Raw genomic sequence first — 18,060 nt, 5'->3', positions numbered from 1 at the left:
TCTGCCTTGTATCCTCTGGGCCTCCTTCTCTGGCTTCTCTCCTGTCACAATTCTGTGCATCCGGAGACCGTTCTACAGGAGTTCAACAGAGTGCATGGCCTCATTGACCCAGAGTGAGAAAGAAATGTGTGTGATCAACTTGGCTGAGAACTGCCTGTGGGGAGTTGCAGGGCAGTGAGTCGTTCAATGTAACTGGAACCGGAGATTCTTGGAGTGGGAGAGCAGGTGGGCCGAGTTACGAAAGGCCTCGGAGGTTGTGCTCTCCTGCGCTGGGCACAGGGGAACCGGCCCAAGTTTGAGGGCAAGGAAGGCTCACATCCCCGTGGGTGTCTCTCAGAGCTCGCCCTGGCTGTGGTCTGGGGGCTGGAGAGAAGGCAAGCTGGAGGCGGGCAGACCAGTCTGGCTTGAGACATGAAGGCCTGAAGGAAGGTGATGGCAGAGAGATGGGAAGGAGGGAGCGATCTTCACAGAAATCACAACAAACTGTGTCCTCCATGGCACTGCTCAATGAGCCGAATCTTTGCTTTCTAAACTGCCGATGTTTGCTCTGTACACCTGATATAGCACACTCCCTGCATAGCGAGCGCAGATAAATAACAACCTCGTCGCCACAGGGTTGGGGCGGATCCCAACCCTGGCCCAGCTCCCCCTGGAGAGCTGGGGTCTCCCCAGTGAGACTCTCTCCCTCACAGTCCTGGGTCAGCGGGACACCATTTGTTGGTGGCTGAGGACACAGGGTGCCTGTGAGGAGAACCTCCTGTTTAGTTGTTTATATAGTGCAAAGGGATCCCACCACCTCTTTCGGACTCCGTTTCCTATCAAGGCATACATCCTGGATTAGCTGATGCAAAGTCCATAGTAAGGGTTTAATTTTGTACAAACTTAATCCCAGTCACGTCTCCTATCTGGATTTTATTTCTCGACACGGTTTTCTTTGCCGGCTACTGTTTGTTATCAGTACAAGTCTGGTAGGCCCAACCAGATCCACGGAAAAAGATATCACGGGCACACACATTTTTCCTAGTCCTCTTCCTCTTAAATCAGGAATCCTGTATAACATTTTCCATAAGTGAAAGAGAGAACCACTTCCTAGCTCTTTTGGTCCTTTTTCTTTTTTTTTCTTTTTCAAACAACAGACCTTCCTTTTGGATTTACATCAGCATTTAGCTAACTTCCTGAACACTTCACCCATTTCCTGAACTTATTCTGAGGAAGGGAAAACATCCTCCTTCAGAAATAAATGCAAATAATCGCAGAGATTATTTTTATTAAATAAATGGTGCAAATGCAATGGAATTTCCTGTTACAATGTGCGTTTACTGTGGCTATTTCAACAAGAACCCGTTTGGTGTGATCCTGTACTGTCCATCTTATTCGCAGGTAGTCTGAGGAAGTAGAACCATTATGTGGCTACGGGAGAGAGAGTTCTGAACAATTTAACTCTCAAAAAAAAAAAAATATTTTTAACTGAAAAAATCTGAACACTAGGGGGAATTGTTTTCTTCAGGTCAGCAATTTTGAAGCTTTGTTCCTTCTAAACCGGGTTTCTTGTGACACCTAGTGGTGAATAAGGGGAAAACACCATCATGACCAACAATCGGTTCCATCCTGTCGTAGCAATACTTAGAAGTTTTTATTTTGCATTTGCTTAAGAGAAAACACACCCCTTCCAACAACTACTTAGTGCCCATAGTGCCTAGAAATCCTGAGAATGGTGACATGGGAAGAACAACCCTTTTGTGTTTCTGGACATGTTCTTTCTTGATTAGTATTTCCTCAGAGCCAGCCCACCCCCCAAGGCTAAATGGGTTCAATTTTAAGAATGAATGAAAAAATGTGAGGCCTTGTAGAGGAAACACATCAGTATATCAAACTGGGTTCAGTTTTTAAATTTTAAAAAATTTGAATGAAAGTAATGTCTCTGTATTGGCGAGAAGGCCTGGTCCCATGATGCCATCTTAGTGGAGAGGAATGGTACTTTTCTGATGAATAAATCTCATTGACATCTTAGAGATATATTTTAGGCTGATTGCCTGTCATTTCTGAATGCTTCACAGGGCCCTTCTTGTGTTCTCTCGGGTTTGGCTGCGGCTGATTTTGAAAGAGAGAAGTGATAGGGATCTCAGAGAGCCTGCTTGCTCAGTCCTTATCCCCACCCCCAGCCACAGAAGGCCATCCGGGACAGATGGATATCTGCCTCCTTGCACCATCCTCAGGAAGAGACTCCTTAATCCATCACTCAAGCTGACATTCTTCCTTAGGTTCAAACCCCTCAGTGTGATATCCAAGGTCCCAGTCTTCAACCCCCTCTTCCTCTGCCAGCCTCCCCATCCCACCAGTTCCTCAGACATAGCCTAGGTTCTAGCTAATCCTGACCACTTCCAGTTCCCATACACCTCCTGCGGTCTCACCCTGCTCTGCCTTTGCACATACTGGTCTCCTCGGCCAGAAGACTGTTTCCTTCATGGCCCTGTGCTCATTTTTTAAGACCCTGTGGAGCCCGGCCGGTGTGGCTCTGTGGTTGAGCATTGACCTATGAACAAAGAAGTTGTGATTCGATTCCTGGTCAGGGCACATGCACGGGTTGCAGGCTCGATCCCCAGTGGGGGTTGTGCAGGAGGCAGCTGATCAATGATTCTCTCTCATCATTGATGTTCCCCTCTTTCTCTCTCTCTTCCTTTCCCTTCCTCTCTGAAATAAATAAAAATGTATGTTTTAAAAAAAGATCCTGTGTTGCTCTAACCGGTTTTGCTCAGTGGATAGAGCATCGGCCTGCAAACTGAAGGGTCCCAGGTTGGATTCTGGTCAAGGGCATGTACCTCGGTTGCAGGCACATCCCCAGTGGGGGGTGTGCAGGAGGCAGCTGATCGATGTTTCTCTCTCATCGATGTTTCTAACTCTCTATCCCTCTCCCTTCCTCTCTGTAAAAAATCAATAATATATATATTTTTTTAAAAAAATCCTGTGTAACTGCTTCCTCCCCTGGGGTCCTCCCCCCAAGAGGAGCTGAGAGCGCCCTCCTCCAGGTCACCTGTCTATCTAGCTCGAACATCTATCATGGCACGATTCACACTACTCTCCATTTTTGCTGAGTCTCTCCCCTAGACATCTGCCAGCTTTTCAAGGACAAGAACTTGTGCTTGGCTTGTCCGGGTGCTCCACAAATGTTCACTGATGTCCTGACACCAGCCATTTGTAGCGTTAGGTTGCTCCTCATGGCTACAGGGTTTTGATAGGAGCAAATTAGGAGTGGAGGAACTAGATTAAGGGTAGGGTTGACCATCAGGAGAGTCAGTCTTTGAAAATGTGTAGAACCATTTATTATCCAAGGTGACCTCAGCCTTCACCCCCTGAGGAAGAAAAGGGATCTCTAAGTTTCTATCTGGGTGTAACATGGTAAAATTTTATAATTGGGGGAGCTATGATCTCAAACAGGGTTTTTGGTGTTGTTGTTTTTTTTTTTTTTTAATTTGGGGTCAATACAGGGAGTCTATAATTGTATGCAAAGTATTTTGTGTACATATGTGTGTGTTTTTTCTGGGGAGATAGCCCGTAGTTTCATAGATGATGGGTCTATGACCTCAAATGATTAAACACCACTGAGTAAGAACCATTGGCCAAAAGGGTGGGCCTTTTGGCCAGAATCTCTCCTGGGTCCACAGGAGCTGACACCTCCCTTCAGGAGGGAGGCTGATAAACCAGCAGCTGCCAAGCCCTGTTGCTTTGCCTCCACTGCCTTTGGTTAGGGCGCACCTACAGGTCTGGTCTACGTTTAAAAAGAAAGGCTAAGTCAGGCCGATGTGGCTCCATGGTTTAGTGTAGACCCATGAACTAAGAGTTCATCGGTTTACTTCCTGGTCAGGACACGGGTCCGGGTTGCGGGCTCGATCCCCAGTAGGGCGTGTGCTGGAGGCAGCCGACCAGACGTTTCCATCTCTCTATCTTTCTCCCTTCCTCTCTCTTTAAAATCAATAAAAACATTTTTAAAAAAAGAGAGAGAGAGAGGCTAAGAAGTATTTAGCTGTGTTCCATTTTTTCCCCTCCTTAAAGGTGAGGGTGTGGTCAGCACCCTTATGAGCAGAAGATTAGGTACCTTTCTCCACATAAAAAAATGTTCCTACTCTGAGAAAGCTACCTCACAGCACCCATGAGTTCCGCCAAGTCCACGCTGACCCTCTGGGTAGCATCAGGAAACCTGCCCATGAGGCCTGAGCCCTGAGCCCTGGAAAATCCTGCCCTGTGGTCTGCCCATTGCTAGGATGCTTGACAGGAGATGACATCTGCAAAGTGAATTGTGGCTGGCAGGGCGGGCTTCGTGGGTGCACAACCTGGGCAGTCATTGAAGGCCCCATCCTCAGAAAGGCCTCGTGCTTTGTTGAATGTCCTCCTGTTGCTGTCTTGAAATTTTTAACCATTTTTTAAGACAAAAGGCCCCATATTCTTACTTTGCAGTTGGTTCTGCAAATTAAGTTATGATTCCTGAGTGGCTGCATATACATCCCTGAAGCAGCACCGAATCGTAGAAGGAGCATGAGCTTTGGAGTCAACAGTTGGGGATTCAAATCCCAGTTCTGTAACTGCCCAGCTGTGTGAGCTTGAGTAGGTTACTTAACCTATCTGAGCTTCAGTGATCTATGGGAAACGGTGATCATAATATCTAACTTTTACAATTGTTGGGGCAATTAAACAGTATGTAATAAAGAAATTGGTAGTGGTTGATGGATAATGATGATGACTTGGAAATAACTAGACAAGAAAACATGAAAATACTAACATGAAAAGCAGATCAAAACAAAGCAAACAAATAAAAAAGCCATACACACCGTCTTTTGGGGCTAGCAAGGATCCTACGGATGAGCTCCTGGCTCACATTGTTTCCACCGTTGTCCTTCCACAGCACTTGGCACAAAGGCCACTATTTTATTTCAGAGAAGTCAGGGGAGTTGCTGAGCTCACAAAGCTTGTCCTTGGCAAAGCCAGGACCGAGCCCCCTCTGTTTGTTTTGAAGGAATTGCCTGGGGACCCCACGTGGAGCTTTTAAGCACAGTCTTTATATCTTGCTCAGTTGCAATGATCCGATTATCTGGGAATGTTGAAGGCTTTTATGTAAGTGTATCTTTACGTATTTGGAGTAAAACCTCAGGGGGCGTGCGCAGCCAGAAGATGCCTGTGACTGTCCCAGGCACTTGAGGAGGAAGCCATCCATCAGATCACCTCCACCGAGCTCACAGTTCCGCACGGCTCAGGGTCCGCTCTCCTTCCCCCAGTCCTCCCATTCATGGATTATCTTCTGTGATGCTGATGTCCTGCACGTGATTGATCACCCACCGCTATCTCGGGGACCTGAGAGTGACCTTCTGGACGCATTTGTAAGGAACCAGCTTGGAAACAAAAACAAAAACTTGAAGGCATCCTCTGGTGGGCCTGAGATAAGGGGACCTCAGAGCCTTTTTTCATTAGCCTGGCAAAACAGTCCAAACAATCAAAAAATCCATAAGAAAATATTCTGCTTCCAGGGACTTAAAAGAGACTTCTCATTTCACCCAGCCCATCAACACGACACCATTCCCATGTAAGAAAACAAATGTGTTTGTGAGAGGAGGAGAGGAAGGGAGGAAAGAAGAGAAGGAGATTAATGGAGAAAGGGAGGAGGGAGCGGGGAGGAGAGGAGGAATGCAGGGGGAAAGATGAAGAAAATGACAGAGAAAGAGATTGAATGTATTTGGAAGGAGCCAGGGGACTAATATTTACCTGAATAATGCCAGGAGGCTAACTCAAATCCTCAGGACGACTCAACCCAAGTCACCTTGTTAAATTGAACTCGATCGGTGCGATGCTAATTCCTGGGCTGGGAAAGGTCTGGGTTTGGGTTTGGGTTCGGGTGATAATTTGTCGTGTGAACATGGACATGTCATTTTACGTCCTAGGCCTCAGTTTCCTCATCCAGAAGTGGGAGAAATTGATGAGACGAGACACGTGAAAGTAATTTGAAGAAATAGAGTGTAACACAAGCAAACATGGTCTCAAATTTACACTCAAGCTGGATCCATTCCACTTAAATCAAAACAGGCCTCGACACGCCCCCAGCTCTGCTTTTCATGGGCTCAGTGCAGTTTTCTACCTTGTGTTTTTAAAATAAATAAATACATCATCCAATGGCCTCATCCCATCGCTAGGCCCAGGTGAACTTATGGGTACAAATCTGAAATCCTATAAAAAGAAAAGAGGCACATGGTTCCCCCCCCCCCCCCCCCCCCCGCCTGCTTCCCCCATCGGTCAGCGCATTTATTAGAGTGGCGGTGCAGGTCTGGTTAGAAATGAGATCTGCTTCCGACTCCAGTTCCGCCACTCATTCGCTGTGTGACCCCAGGCAGGTCTCAGCCTCCCCCACCCTCACTCTTCCCACTCCTGAAGTGGACACACCTCCCTCCCTGTGTTGTTACCTCAAGGGCAAGAGCTTAGTGCCATCATCGGATCACCTGGCGCCCTTAGTCTCTGCCTCTGCTGACCATGGCTGTATCCTCGGGCCTAGCTGGGGAGTACACGACTTTCCCTGCTCCCTTCCTCTTTTTCATCCTCTTACCCCAGCCCCACGCCCACCCGTTTAGGTGTCTTCCCTTGTCCCCCCAAAGCAAAGCCTGGGACCGAGTGTCTGAGCTACCACTGGGGAGCATTTACGTGAAGGCTTCGGTAGGAAATGAAACCACTACTTTATGACTGTGTCTGTCCTGGGTGCCAGCAATGAAAACAGACTCTAGATCACTAATAGAAAAGGGGATTTATTGGAGGGATGTTGGAGGATAGAGAGAATAGCTTAAGAAGTGGAGGGAAATTAGGGAGATTCTTGTGCTGGGAAGGAAGCAGGGGGGGACAGTGAAAAGGTCCGGGTTTGCGTTTTGGCTCCAATGATAATTTGTTGTGTGAACATGGACCCGTCCTTCCAAGCCCGAGCCCTCCGTTTTCCCATCCAGAAGTGGAGGTCAGAGGGCAGGGCCCGAGGAGTCCCAGCAATGGTGCCTGGGCAGGAGCAGTTTGGCCAGCGTGCTGGTTCGGCTGCTTCGGAACAAATGACTTCCAGCTGTCTCCATGGAGAACCTCCACTACAGGCACGTTCTTCTATGGCTCCCCGGAGACTCCCAGTTCCAGGGAAGACCACCGGGTGGGCTAAGCCCAAGGCCGTTGCCTCTGCTCAGACTGTGGCAGGGCTGAGGGTGTGTGTGTGTGTGTGTGTGTGTGTGTGTGTGTGAGAGAGAGAGAGAGAGAGAGAGAGAGAGAGAGAGAGATAGGAAGAGAGAGAGAGAGAGAGAGAGAGAGAGAGAGAGAGAGGTCCTGTCCACTTACAATGTGGAAGGTAGGTTCTATATCACACAGACAAATCAGCCCTTAAAAAGAAAGAGGGTCCTAGCCGGTTTGGCTCAGTGGATAGAGCGTTGGCCTGCAGACCCAAAGGTCCCGGGTTCGATTCCGGTCAAGGGCATGTACCTCGGTTTCAGGCTCCTCCCTGGCCTGGGCCCTGGTCAGGTTGCGTGAAGGAGGCAACGAATCAATGTGTTTCTCTCACATAAATATTTCTCTGTCTTTCCTTCTTTCTTCCACTGTCTCTAAATCAATGGAAAAATATCCTCAGGTGAGGATTTAAAAAAAGGGAAAAAAAGAAAGAGGGATTGGATGACAATTGGATGGCAGATGTTACTAATAAAACTATGACAAATGTCCACCGCAGTGCAGAAGAGGATCTTCATTGCTCTGGAGCTCATGGGACCTAAGAGCCTGCCTTGTGTGGGGATGCCTCCTCTGGATGGACAAAGGGCCCAAGAATGGTGCCCAGATGTTTAGTGTTCATTGGCGTGGATGGGAAGGATCCAGCTGTGTCTGCTCATGGAACATGATGGGTGTGTCTGTGTGTGTGTGTGTGTGTGAATCACCATTAAATTAAAGCAAATAATTAGGAATTTATTGTCTTTGAAAAAAACACACACATAAAAATATGACTATGTTAAATGGTGAGTGACCAGCTATTCAGATGGCTCTTGGCTGATTTCTGCACAGCTGTTTCTCCAAACCTGTCTGCACTCAGGCAGATGCTTCAAGCAGCCCACGTGTGTTTCCCACACACTCTTGGCTCCCAGCAAACTCTCCCGAACTCTGGGTGGCCGTGTCACTGATCATTATGGTCCCTGCCTGAGGAACTGACAGTCTGCTTCCTTTCTTCTGTATCCTTCAAACCCTAATTATTCAAAAAAAATAAATCCAAGACTCAAGCCCGGCAGCTGAATGCTTTTTTTGTTTGGGAAAGGCCAGTTTTCAGCAGAAAACTATCCCTGGCAAAAGCAGCTCCTGCCCCCTGCTTTTTTTTTTTTTTTTTTTTTTTTTTTTTTGCCCCAAGATCAAGTGTTCTGATGAATCTCAGCAGCCATTGGATCCATTTCCTGCCAAATGGTGACAAACCAACAAGAAGATCATGATTAATCACCCCAAGCCCTGCCCTGCAAACAAACAGGACTGCCTCGGGGCAATCCCGAATGTCCACATTTACTCCAACATTCGATATGGGTTAAGTTAGACGGAGTTCTCACTTTTCCATGCTTGTGCACAGCTCTGTGGTTTGCATGGGGCTTTCTAGGTTGCCCTCTTTACACACGTTGTTTCATTTGATCCCCATGATCATCACCAGGCAACCATCATCTTTCTCCTGGGTTATTGTAAACACCTCCCACCTTTCTCAGTATCCACTCTTTCTTTTCTCTTTTCTGTTTGTTGAAGTACATTTAATATACAATGAAAAGCACAGGTCTTGGTTGTTCACTTTGATGAATTTTGACAGCTGTACACACTGTGTAACTGCCATGTACAGCAAGATATAAAACATTTCCAACCCCCCAGAACATCCCTTCATTTTTCTTTCTAGTCAGTTTCCCTTCCTCCCCAGGCAACTACTTTCTGACGTCTACCGTGGTAGACATCAAATTACTTTTTCCGTACGTGGAGTTCATCCCACAGCAATGGGATCACCCAGCATGTACACTTCTGTGGCGTTTTTCCTGGTGTCTGTATCAGGAGTGCCTTCCTTTTTACTGCTGAGTAGAATTCCACTCCAGAAATACACCCCAATTTGCTTATGAATTCTTTTGATAGAAATTTGTGGGTTTCTGGGGGCCATAATGTTTGCTATTACAAATACAGCTGCTATGAAAATTCTTGTACAAATATTTTTGTGAGCATATGTTTTCATTTAACTTGAATAAATACCTAGGAATGAAACAGCCGGGTCATAGGGTAGGTGTATGTTTAACTTTAGAAGAAACCACCAAATAGTTCTCCAAAGCAGTTTATCAGATATATGAGTTGTCAACATCCACTCACGCTTCCTCCGGTCACTTCTCCTCGTAGGCTCCAGAGAAATCTATCCAAAACATAACCTTGATCCCATCACTTTTCTGCTTAAGCCCTTTTAATGGCTTCCGACTGTCCTTAGGATCAAGTCCACATTTTGTAGCACAGCCTGTGCAATTTGACCCCCCTTTGTTTCAGCTACCGCTTCCCCCTGTCTCCCTACACGCTTGTATCTGCATCCCAGCCACAGAATGGCTTCTGTCCATTCCTGGTACGTGGTGAAGCTCCCGCCCTCCCCAGGGCTGCTGTGCGTGGGCTCCCTTTTCCCAGGCAGCCCTTCTTCACCCCTTTGCTGCTGTGCCCATTTATCCATCAAGTTTCTACAACCTAGCCAGGTCCCTGTTACCAGTTCCTGTAGCGCCCTGGCCTTCTCCTTCTTAACATTCATTGCACTGTTTTAATTACTTCTTAATCACATATATTTATTTGAATAGGTTCTATAGTCACATGATTTAGTAATTCTCAAAAGATATGTAGTGGAAAGTTTTATTCCCACCCCTGTTCCCATTTGCAAATGTAGGTTTCCCAACTACCAGTATATGTATATATTTTTTGTTAATCATCACAAAAGGATATTTTTCTGATGAGAAAAATATCCTTTTGTGATGGATATTTTTTAAAGAGAGTGGGAGGGAGGAGGGAGAAGAGAGAGAGAGAGAGAGAGAGAGAGAACTTATTTTTAAAGAGAGTGGGAGGGAGGAGGGAGGAGAGAGAGAGAGAGAGAGAGAAAGAGAGAGAGAGAGAGAGAGAGAGAGAGAGAGAGAGAGAGAGAGAGAGAAACATGGATGTGATAAAGACACATTGGTTGCCTCCCGCACAAACCTGGACTAGGCTGGGGATGGAACCTGCAACCCAGGTATGTGCGCTTGACTGGGAATTGAACCTGCAATACTTTGGTGTACAGGCTGACTCTCTAACCACTGAGCACATTGACCAGAGCCCAACTACATTTAAAAAAACACAAACCCTTATATGGTTTAAAAATTTTTTTCTAGACTTTTAAAGTTGCCTATACAATATTTTACATACACAATAACCAATTATATCTGTATTGTTACACTATCATTAGTATTAATACACTCCCACACTTTGCTTTTCCCACTCACCAATATGTCTTGGCAATTTCCCATTTCAGAACTTAGAGAGCTTCCTCATTGTTTGTCTCCGAATCCCAGTGTTTCCCTCAGGCCTGTTGACCACTTCAGTTATTTTTAATCTTTTGCTATTATAAACAAGGCTGCAATGATAACCAACATTATATGTGACTTTTTATGAGTGTGAGGACATCTGAAGGACAATCGCTTAGACACAATCTGCTGCTACAAAAGGTAAATGAGTTTGCATTTTAACAAAGTTTGGCAAATTGCCCTCCATGGGGTTGTACCTTTGTATTCCTACCTGCAACGTACCTGTTCCCCCTTGGCCTCACCCATATGTGTTGCAGAACATTCAGACATTTGGCATTCTGAGAGCAGAAAACTATTACCTGAGAATAGTTAGTTTTAGTTTGTATTTCTTACTTAAGAAACTATGCATCTGGTAGGATTTGTGGTGTTTTTAGTCACTTAGAGCAGTGTTGGCATGTAGGAGATATCCAATATATCTAGTGATATAATAATAAACATATGTATTATGTATCCATACAGAACAAATATATATATATAATGTTCTGTGGATATATATATGAGGCCTGATGCACGAAATTTGTGCAAGAGTAGGCCTTCACAGCCCTGGCTGCCTCTCGGGCCAGAGGCCCCGGAGCCCTGCCCACTGGTCATTCTGGAAGGTCGTTCCGGAAGGTCGTTCTGCCCTCTGGCCTAATTAGCATATTAGCTCTTTATTATATAGGATATTAAATGGCTAAAAAAAACCTGAATGATTGAAGAGGTTAAGGTGAAATGATTTAGGACACACAGCTTATATGGGGAGACTTTCTGGCATCAAGTACAATGTGGTTTCTGCATCCCCACATTTCTTGGAGGGTCCAGAAGGAGAAAGGAAAGGAGATGTCACTGAAAAGCAACAGGCAAAACCTTAGCCTTGCTCTCAGTGTTACTGTTGGAATCACTTGTATGATACCAGGTACTCTATTCAAACCAGCCTGGCTCAGGGTCAGCTTTTGGGGTCTCATAGCTCTGTATTTGGTCACAAATGTGGCCTTGGGGCTCCATCAGCCCTGGGTAGGAATCGCAGCCCTGCTATTAGCTGAGTCCATCTTCTTCCTAAGAGGCAAGCAGATGACAACACCTGCCTCTAATGGACACCTGGAGGCTTCTGCTTCGCCCTGTTCTCTTCCTCCAACAACTCTTCTCCCTGTTCACACTGTGACCCCAGGCTCCTGGCAGAGCTGAATGGATCCAAGCGGGACTGACCCAAGTGGGTCAATCAGACTCCCAATCAGAATTTGGGAAAGAACCCAGAGGCTCTGTTATTCCTTGACTGGGGAAGTAGGATAAGACTGTGACTGGCTGGCCCTGTGTGACTCTCTGTTGGAGTTTGAGGGGGCCCGATGCGCCCCCTTTCTTTGCCTTGCTTCAGAGGGAATTGGGGGTAGCCGCGGTTTTGGGAGAGGAAGAGCCACACATGGGCTTTTGTAAACATGGCTCAGTGTGCAGTGCCGGGCCCCCCAGTGAGACAGACTCTTCAGGGGAAGCCCTCAACAGCTGGCGGCTGCCTCACATAGATGTGAGGGAGATTGGGGGCTTTCTGGGAGCCTGCAAAGGAGAAAGGGGCGGGGAAAGGGCTGAGCCAGGAGTGCCTGGTCCTTTTCCCAAATCCATCCATCAAAGGCTGGGAGGGTAAGCCTGATGGAGTCCCCTTACTTGGAAACAAGGAGGGTCGCCCTGACATGGAGATGCAGAGGGAAGCAGAGCTGAGAGACAATCTCACCCGAGAAGAAGCTCCAGTTACCTGGGTTCTGGCACCCCAGCTTCTGCAGGCCAACCTGAAGCCCAACCCCACTTTTTGCCCTCACGTCCTCTCAGATACATGGCATTCCTTATAATGATATGCCCCCTTTTATTTCATCCTTCCATGTGGGTCCTCTTACTGGTAACCAACAACTCTGAGTCACACAATCGCTGTGAAATTTCATAGAGAGTGAATATCAGGTGCCTGGTATGGTGAACTCAGTATGTGTGTCATTTTGTTTATTTACTTATTTTCATAAGGGAAGGGATGTGGCAAAGCTCGGTCAACTCATTTCAGGTTTGAACAAGACACCAAACAAACCCCAAAGCCTTGAAATTTCTACTTGAAGGTCAAACACCCGTTGGAAGCTAGTATATTTGCTGTGAAAACATGTCTGTCATAGGCTGGGAAGACAGCGTGGGGTAGGAGCCGGGGCCAGGCTCCAACATCTACCGGCTGGCAAGGCTGACAAAAGTCATCACCTCGGGGAGCCTGAATGTGCTCAATCACAAAAGAAAAGCCCAATTTGTGTGGCTGTTGGAAGTACTAAATGTGCTCCTGCCGCAGAATGAGAGCTCGGTGAGTGGCAGGCACCATTGTACTATTCGCAGCACTCCCCCAAAGACCCTCTTTCTGGTAAGAGCTACCTGCCTGATTATACAGCCCTGTTTACCTGGAGTTCAGAATCAAATTTAAAACGTAGTCATGGCAACCCTCTTCCCATTAAGGTTGTCACATTGTAAACCCTTTTTCCTGACTCTTGATTTTTTACTCCTGAAGCTTATCAAGTAATGAGATGAAGCTTATCAGCCTGACCAGACCAGGAGCGCGTGCGTGCGCGCGCGCGCACACACACACACACACACACACACACACACGCACACACGCACACACACACACGTTTCAGTCAAACAGTTATTTTTCAAGGCAATTCCCACTTGGGTAACTCCCTGCCAAAAGAAAATGTAAATCACTTCTTAGTCCAGCGTGCAGGGGCTCTGAGAACTAGCTCAAGAGAAATTTAATCTTGGTCTACATAACAGAAACCGGGCAGCCAGCCAGCAAACTTTTGTTTTGTGTTTTAAGAAAAATGGACAGAAATGCAATGTGCTCTTTGTCAAGTGTTGTCTAGCTGACCACGCACAGCCCCTCTGGGCCAAGGGCTCACCCCAGGAAAGAACCGGGGTTGTTAGGAGGGTTGAGCTAAAGGCGGGCCTTGGGGGCTCAACTCCCCTGGGTGACTGAAAGGCTGCGGAAAATGCTAAGGGATGAAACACTGAGCCTCAGCATCCTGGATGTTGGTTCTAAAAGTGTCACAGATCGGAAGCAACCCAGGGTGGAGGGCAGGTGGGAAGGTGAGGGAAGGAGGGAAGCTGGGAGATGAGCTGGGGCCAGATCACAGAGGGAAGGGAGCTGGCGCCTTCCCTTAGGGCAGTGGTTCTCAACCTTCCTAATGCCGCGACCCTTTAATACAGTTCCTCATGTCGTGGTGACCCCCAACCATAAAATTATTTTCATTGCTACTTCATAACTGTAATTTTGCTACTGTTAATGAATCATAATGTAAATATCTGTGTTTTCCGATGGTCTTAGGCTCTACAGCAGCGGTTCTCAACCTGTGGGTCGCGTCCGGAGACCACCGGAAAACACAGATATTTACATTACGATTCATTAACAGTAGCAAAATTACAGTTATGAAGTAGCAACGAAAATAATTTTATGGTTGGGGGTCACCACAACATGAGGAACTGTATTAAAGGGTCGCGGCACTAGAAAGGTTGAGAACCACTGCCTTAGGGGCTGTGGGGAGCCCGTGGACCATTTTATTTTATTTCTTATTTATATATTTTTATTTTATTTTTATCCATCATCTGCATAGTGTGTTGAGTGTTCCCCACCCCACCTTGGACCATTTTAAGTTATGGTATTGTCTTTTCTATTCTCCAACTCCAGGTTGATTGAACTGGGACTCAGGAGTTTTCTCATCATCATATAATTACTATAACAATGCTTAGAGGGAGACTTTCTGACTTCTCTTTTCCAGTTGAGTAAACGGAGACTCAGAGGGTAACGAAATTGCCTAGATTACCCGGCTAGGGGGAGCCAACACTTGAACCCGAGTCCAAGAGCCTTCAGGCCCCCTCACTGCATTTTCCAGTTTGGCTCCGAGGCAAGGGCAGTATCTCACTTATTCATCTTTGTTTTCCCTACCCCTCCCTGCCTGCTCCCAGCTCTCCAAAATTTAGTGGAGTTTTGGGGGGTTGAAAAAGTCAAGCATGACCTCACCGGTTTTTCTCGCTCCAGCAGGCCCTGGAAGTGGCTGCAGGAGCTGGCAAAAGCAGTGCACTTCGGGGCCAGAGGCCCCTCTCTCCCCTTCGGAGCACATTCCCTTTCCCTCTCCTGTCTCTGGGAGAGGAATTTTGCCCATGGGAGCTGTCTCAGGTGCCGACTGCTCCCCTGACCTTTCCGTGCCTCCCCAACACATTCCTGCATCTAAATCAGAGCTGGTCAATGTTTCACTCCCCGGCGACCCTCCCAGCCATGTCTTCTGACTGGTGAACAATTAACCTCCAGCAGCTCTTGATCTTCTCTCCTCAGAAGCCTCCCAACACTTTACTGCTGGGCGTCAATGATCTACCAAACCTGACAGGCGCCCGAACTTCCTCTCCTCTTCAAGGAGCCTCTCACATACATGTTTACAGTGATTCGGATGATATAGAATTCTTCCAAACCAGGAAAAATACATCTTAGGGACGACTGAGCTGAAACACCCACACCGACTCTGGAGTCGTGTTTTCTGCTGGAAATTCTCACAAAAGACCAGAGAGGAGGGGCAAAGTTCTCTTAACTTGTGCAGTGTTTTTTTTCTCTTTTTTGTTTTTCAAAATGAGGAGAGTCATTCTTCTCTCTTACATTTAATTTGCAAATTAAATGACAATGTACCCAGGACTTTTGGGCTCACAATAGCAATTTAATACACATTCATACTTAGGAAACTGTAGTAAAGTTTAGAAAACCATCGAATGGGGGCCCTGGAAACATCTTTACAAGTGAGGAGGCCCAGAGAGGAGGCTGGGATACATTCAACGACCTTTCAGCCAGTTTGGTGGCCCATCATCTAGTTCAGCTCTGTCTACTAGAAATACAATATGTAAGCCATACATGTAATTTTAAAAGTTTTAGTAATCACACGAAAGAATAAGGGAACAAGTGAAGCCAACTTTAATAACATTTTATTTAACATGGTATATACAGTATAATTACATTTCATGTAATCCATATAAAAATTATTAATGAAATATTTTACATTTTTTATATGAATCTTCCATCTGGTGTGTACGTTGCATGTACAGCACAATTAACTGAGGCCAGCCACATTTCCAGAGCTTAAGGTGGCCAGTGGCTACTGTACTGGATGGTGCAGGTCAAGCCCAATTCAAGTCAGCAAACATTTTGTGCACTTGTCATATGCCAGGCACTCTATTAAATGCAGGGATCTGAAGATGACCAAACACAGCAGGGGTATAGGAAATCACAAACCATAACCCATGGTAGAGATTCACTCCCCATCTAGGCTGCTGAATTGCTCATCCATGTTTGATTGAGCAAGTCAAGTAAAACAAATTCTTTAGGGAAAATATCTGTATCCCTCGGGCTTTTTCCTCTGCTCAGTTATCAGGGTGACCGACATGTCCCCTGTCCGAGGCTCTTGCTGAAAGGAAGAGATGAGTATGTTCCGTTTCTCAGTTCCTCAGCTGCTGGGACCTGCTCTGTGCCTTGGAGGCTTCACGTTAAAATGGATCTTAGCCTCAAGTTCACCTCCAGGAGGGTTTACCTCACTTCTTTCCATTGAGCATGTTGTGCACAGCTTCCCTTTGCTGGGGTGCTGAGGGGCCAGGCGCGAGTGGCTTTCCCTTTTCCGTAGCCTGGACCACTCTGCTTCCGGCTCCTGCCCACTTGGGAATTGTGTGTTCTGATAAAAAGCACCCACAATATGAATACCTACCAAAATGCAACAGGGCCTTGCCGCAGCTACAGTATTTCTTGAAAGAATAGCAACTGCCTTAATGGCCACAGATAAAGAAGTTTGTGAACCCGGAATAATCAAGGAGGATGCAATGTTCTGCTCTAGATCATCAGTGTGATTCCATGGGGAAGTGTCCCACTAGAGGAGAACAGTGTGTGTGGGAACCAGTCCCTAGAAAAGGGTGAAACTTTGCATCAAGAAACAATTCAAAATTAGATCACATCCTGGAACATAGAGCATATGACACCCTGGGAGGCTTGCTTGGCTGAACTTGAACTGGATTGAGTAGCATTAAAAAAAAAAAAATCAAAACCATGGGTTTATTTTGTCATTTAAAACAATTTGATTATTAATATCCCATTCAGTCAAAAAATACTTTTTGAGTGCCCACTGGGCACTGTACTAATCATTAAACATACAGGTTTGAAGAAAGGGAAGGCGGACCTGCCCACAGGAGGCTCTCAGCCTAGCAGGAGGCCGACCTAAAGAAGAGCAATGCCAGGGAAGGGCACCCAACCCTCAGGTGAGACCCTAAGGGCTGAGGAGTCAGGACTTCAGAAACAGTTTAAAGACCCTCATTTTGAAGATGAAGAAACTGAGGCACAGAGAGGTCACATGATTTTGTTGAGGTCATGTAGCGAGTCAGTGGCAGAGCAATGATGAGAACTCATATGCCTTCACTTGGGGACCAACATGACCACCTTCGCCACCGCTCCCATGGAGATGAGGACTGAGCTGTCTCCACAGTCATTCACTCAGGATGAAGGCTCTAGATTGGACAAAGAACAGAGAAAAAAAATGAAGAAAGTAAAAAGAATAGGGAAAAAAACATTTAGTAGCTGACACACCATGTTTAAAACCATGGGCATGAGTGAGCTTCTCTAGGTAGAAAAGTGAAAAGGAAGTCCAGGACTGAGGGCCACAGGTCATTGACATTTCATGTTGTGTAGAGTAGGAGGAGCCGACGCAGGGGCTGAGAGGGAGCAGATGGTGGACTAGGACCATGGAAACCCAGAGGGAAAAGTGCTCCAAGAAGGCAAGAGCGCCTCACTGCAGGGAACGCTGCTGAGAAGGACAGTCAGACAATGACCATAAAAAAGGCTCATTTGGGGTATGGCCTTCTGGTGACATTGGTTAGTCAGTGAGAGGTGGCAGCTAAGGCAGGGTGGGGTGGAGTTTGAGGAAGAAGTAGGGAAGTGAGGACAGAGCGTGAAGTTTGCTCTTTCAGAAAGTTTGGCCACCGCCAGCTGAGAAATAGGGTGAAACCGAGAAGAAGATGGGGTTGGGTCCAAGAGAGTTTTGCTTTCTTTATAAAATAATATTGAATGCCAACTGTAACTGAAAAATAAAAACAAAATAGGAACTTGAGGGAGGTTTGGTTTTTGATTTTCAGATAGGGCACCTAGCTCATGCTCGTGTGTCCATATTCACTCGTGTGTTCCTTCTTCCCGGAGTGCCTCTTCTGGCAAAGCTCTACTCACTCTACAAGATCCAGATGTAAGGGTCCCGTCCTTTATCACAAGGCCTTTCCCAGGCCCAGGGAGAGCCCATCCCTGGGCCCCCTGCCGTTCTGTGTGCACACTGTCTGCCTTAAGGCTTATCTTCCTGGGCGGGAATGGAAGGCCTTCCTGTCTCTCTTCTCCACTGCACGAGAACAGGGTAGGGCAGGGACCATGTCTTCTCAAGGCTGTATCATTGGCACAGGCAGGTGATCAGGACTTGGCACTAGG

This window comes from Cnephaeus nilssonii, assembly GCF_951640355.1.
Source record: "Cnephaeus nilssonii genome assembly, chromosome: 13".
Classification (NCBI taxonomy): Eukaryota; Metazoa; Chordata; class Mammalia; order Chiroptera; family Vespertilionidae; genus Cnephaeus; species Cnephaeus nilssonii.
The sequence above is the reverse complement of the archived record's forward strand: the minus strand, read 5'-3'. Positions refer to the sequence as shown.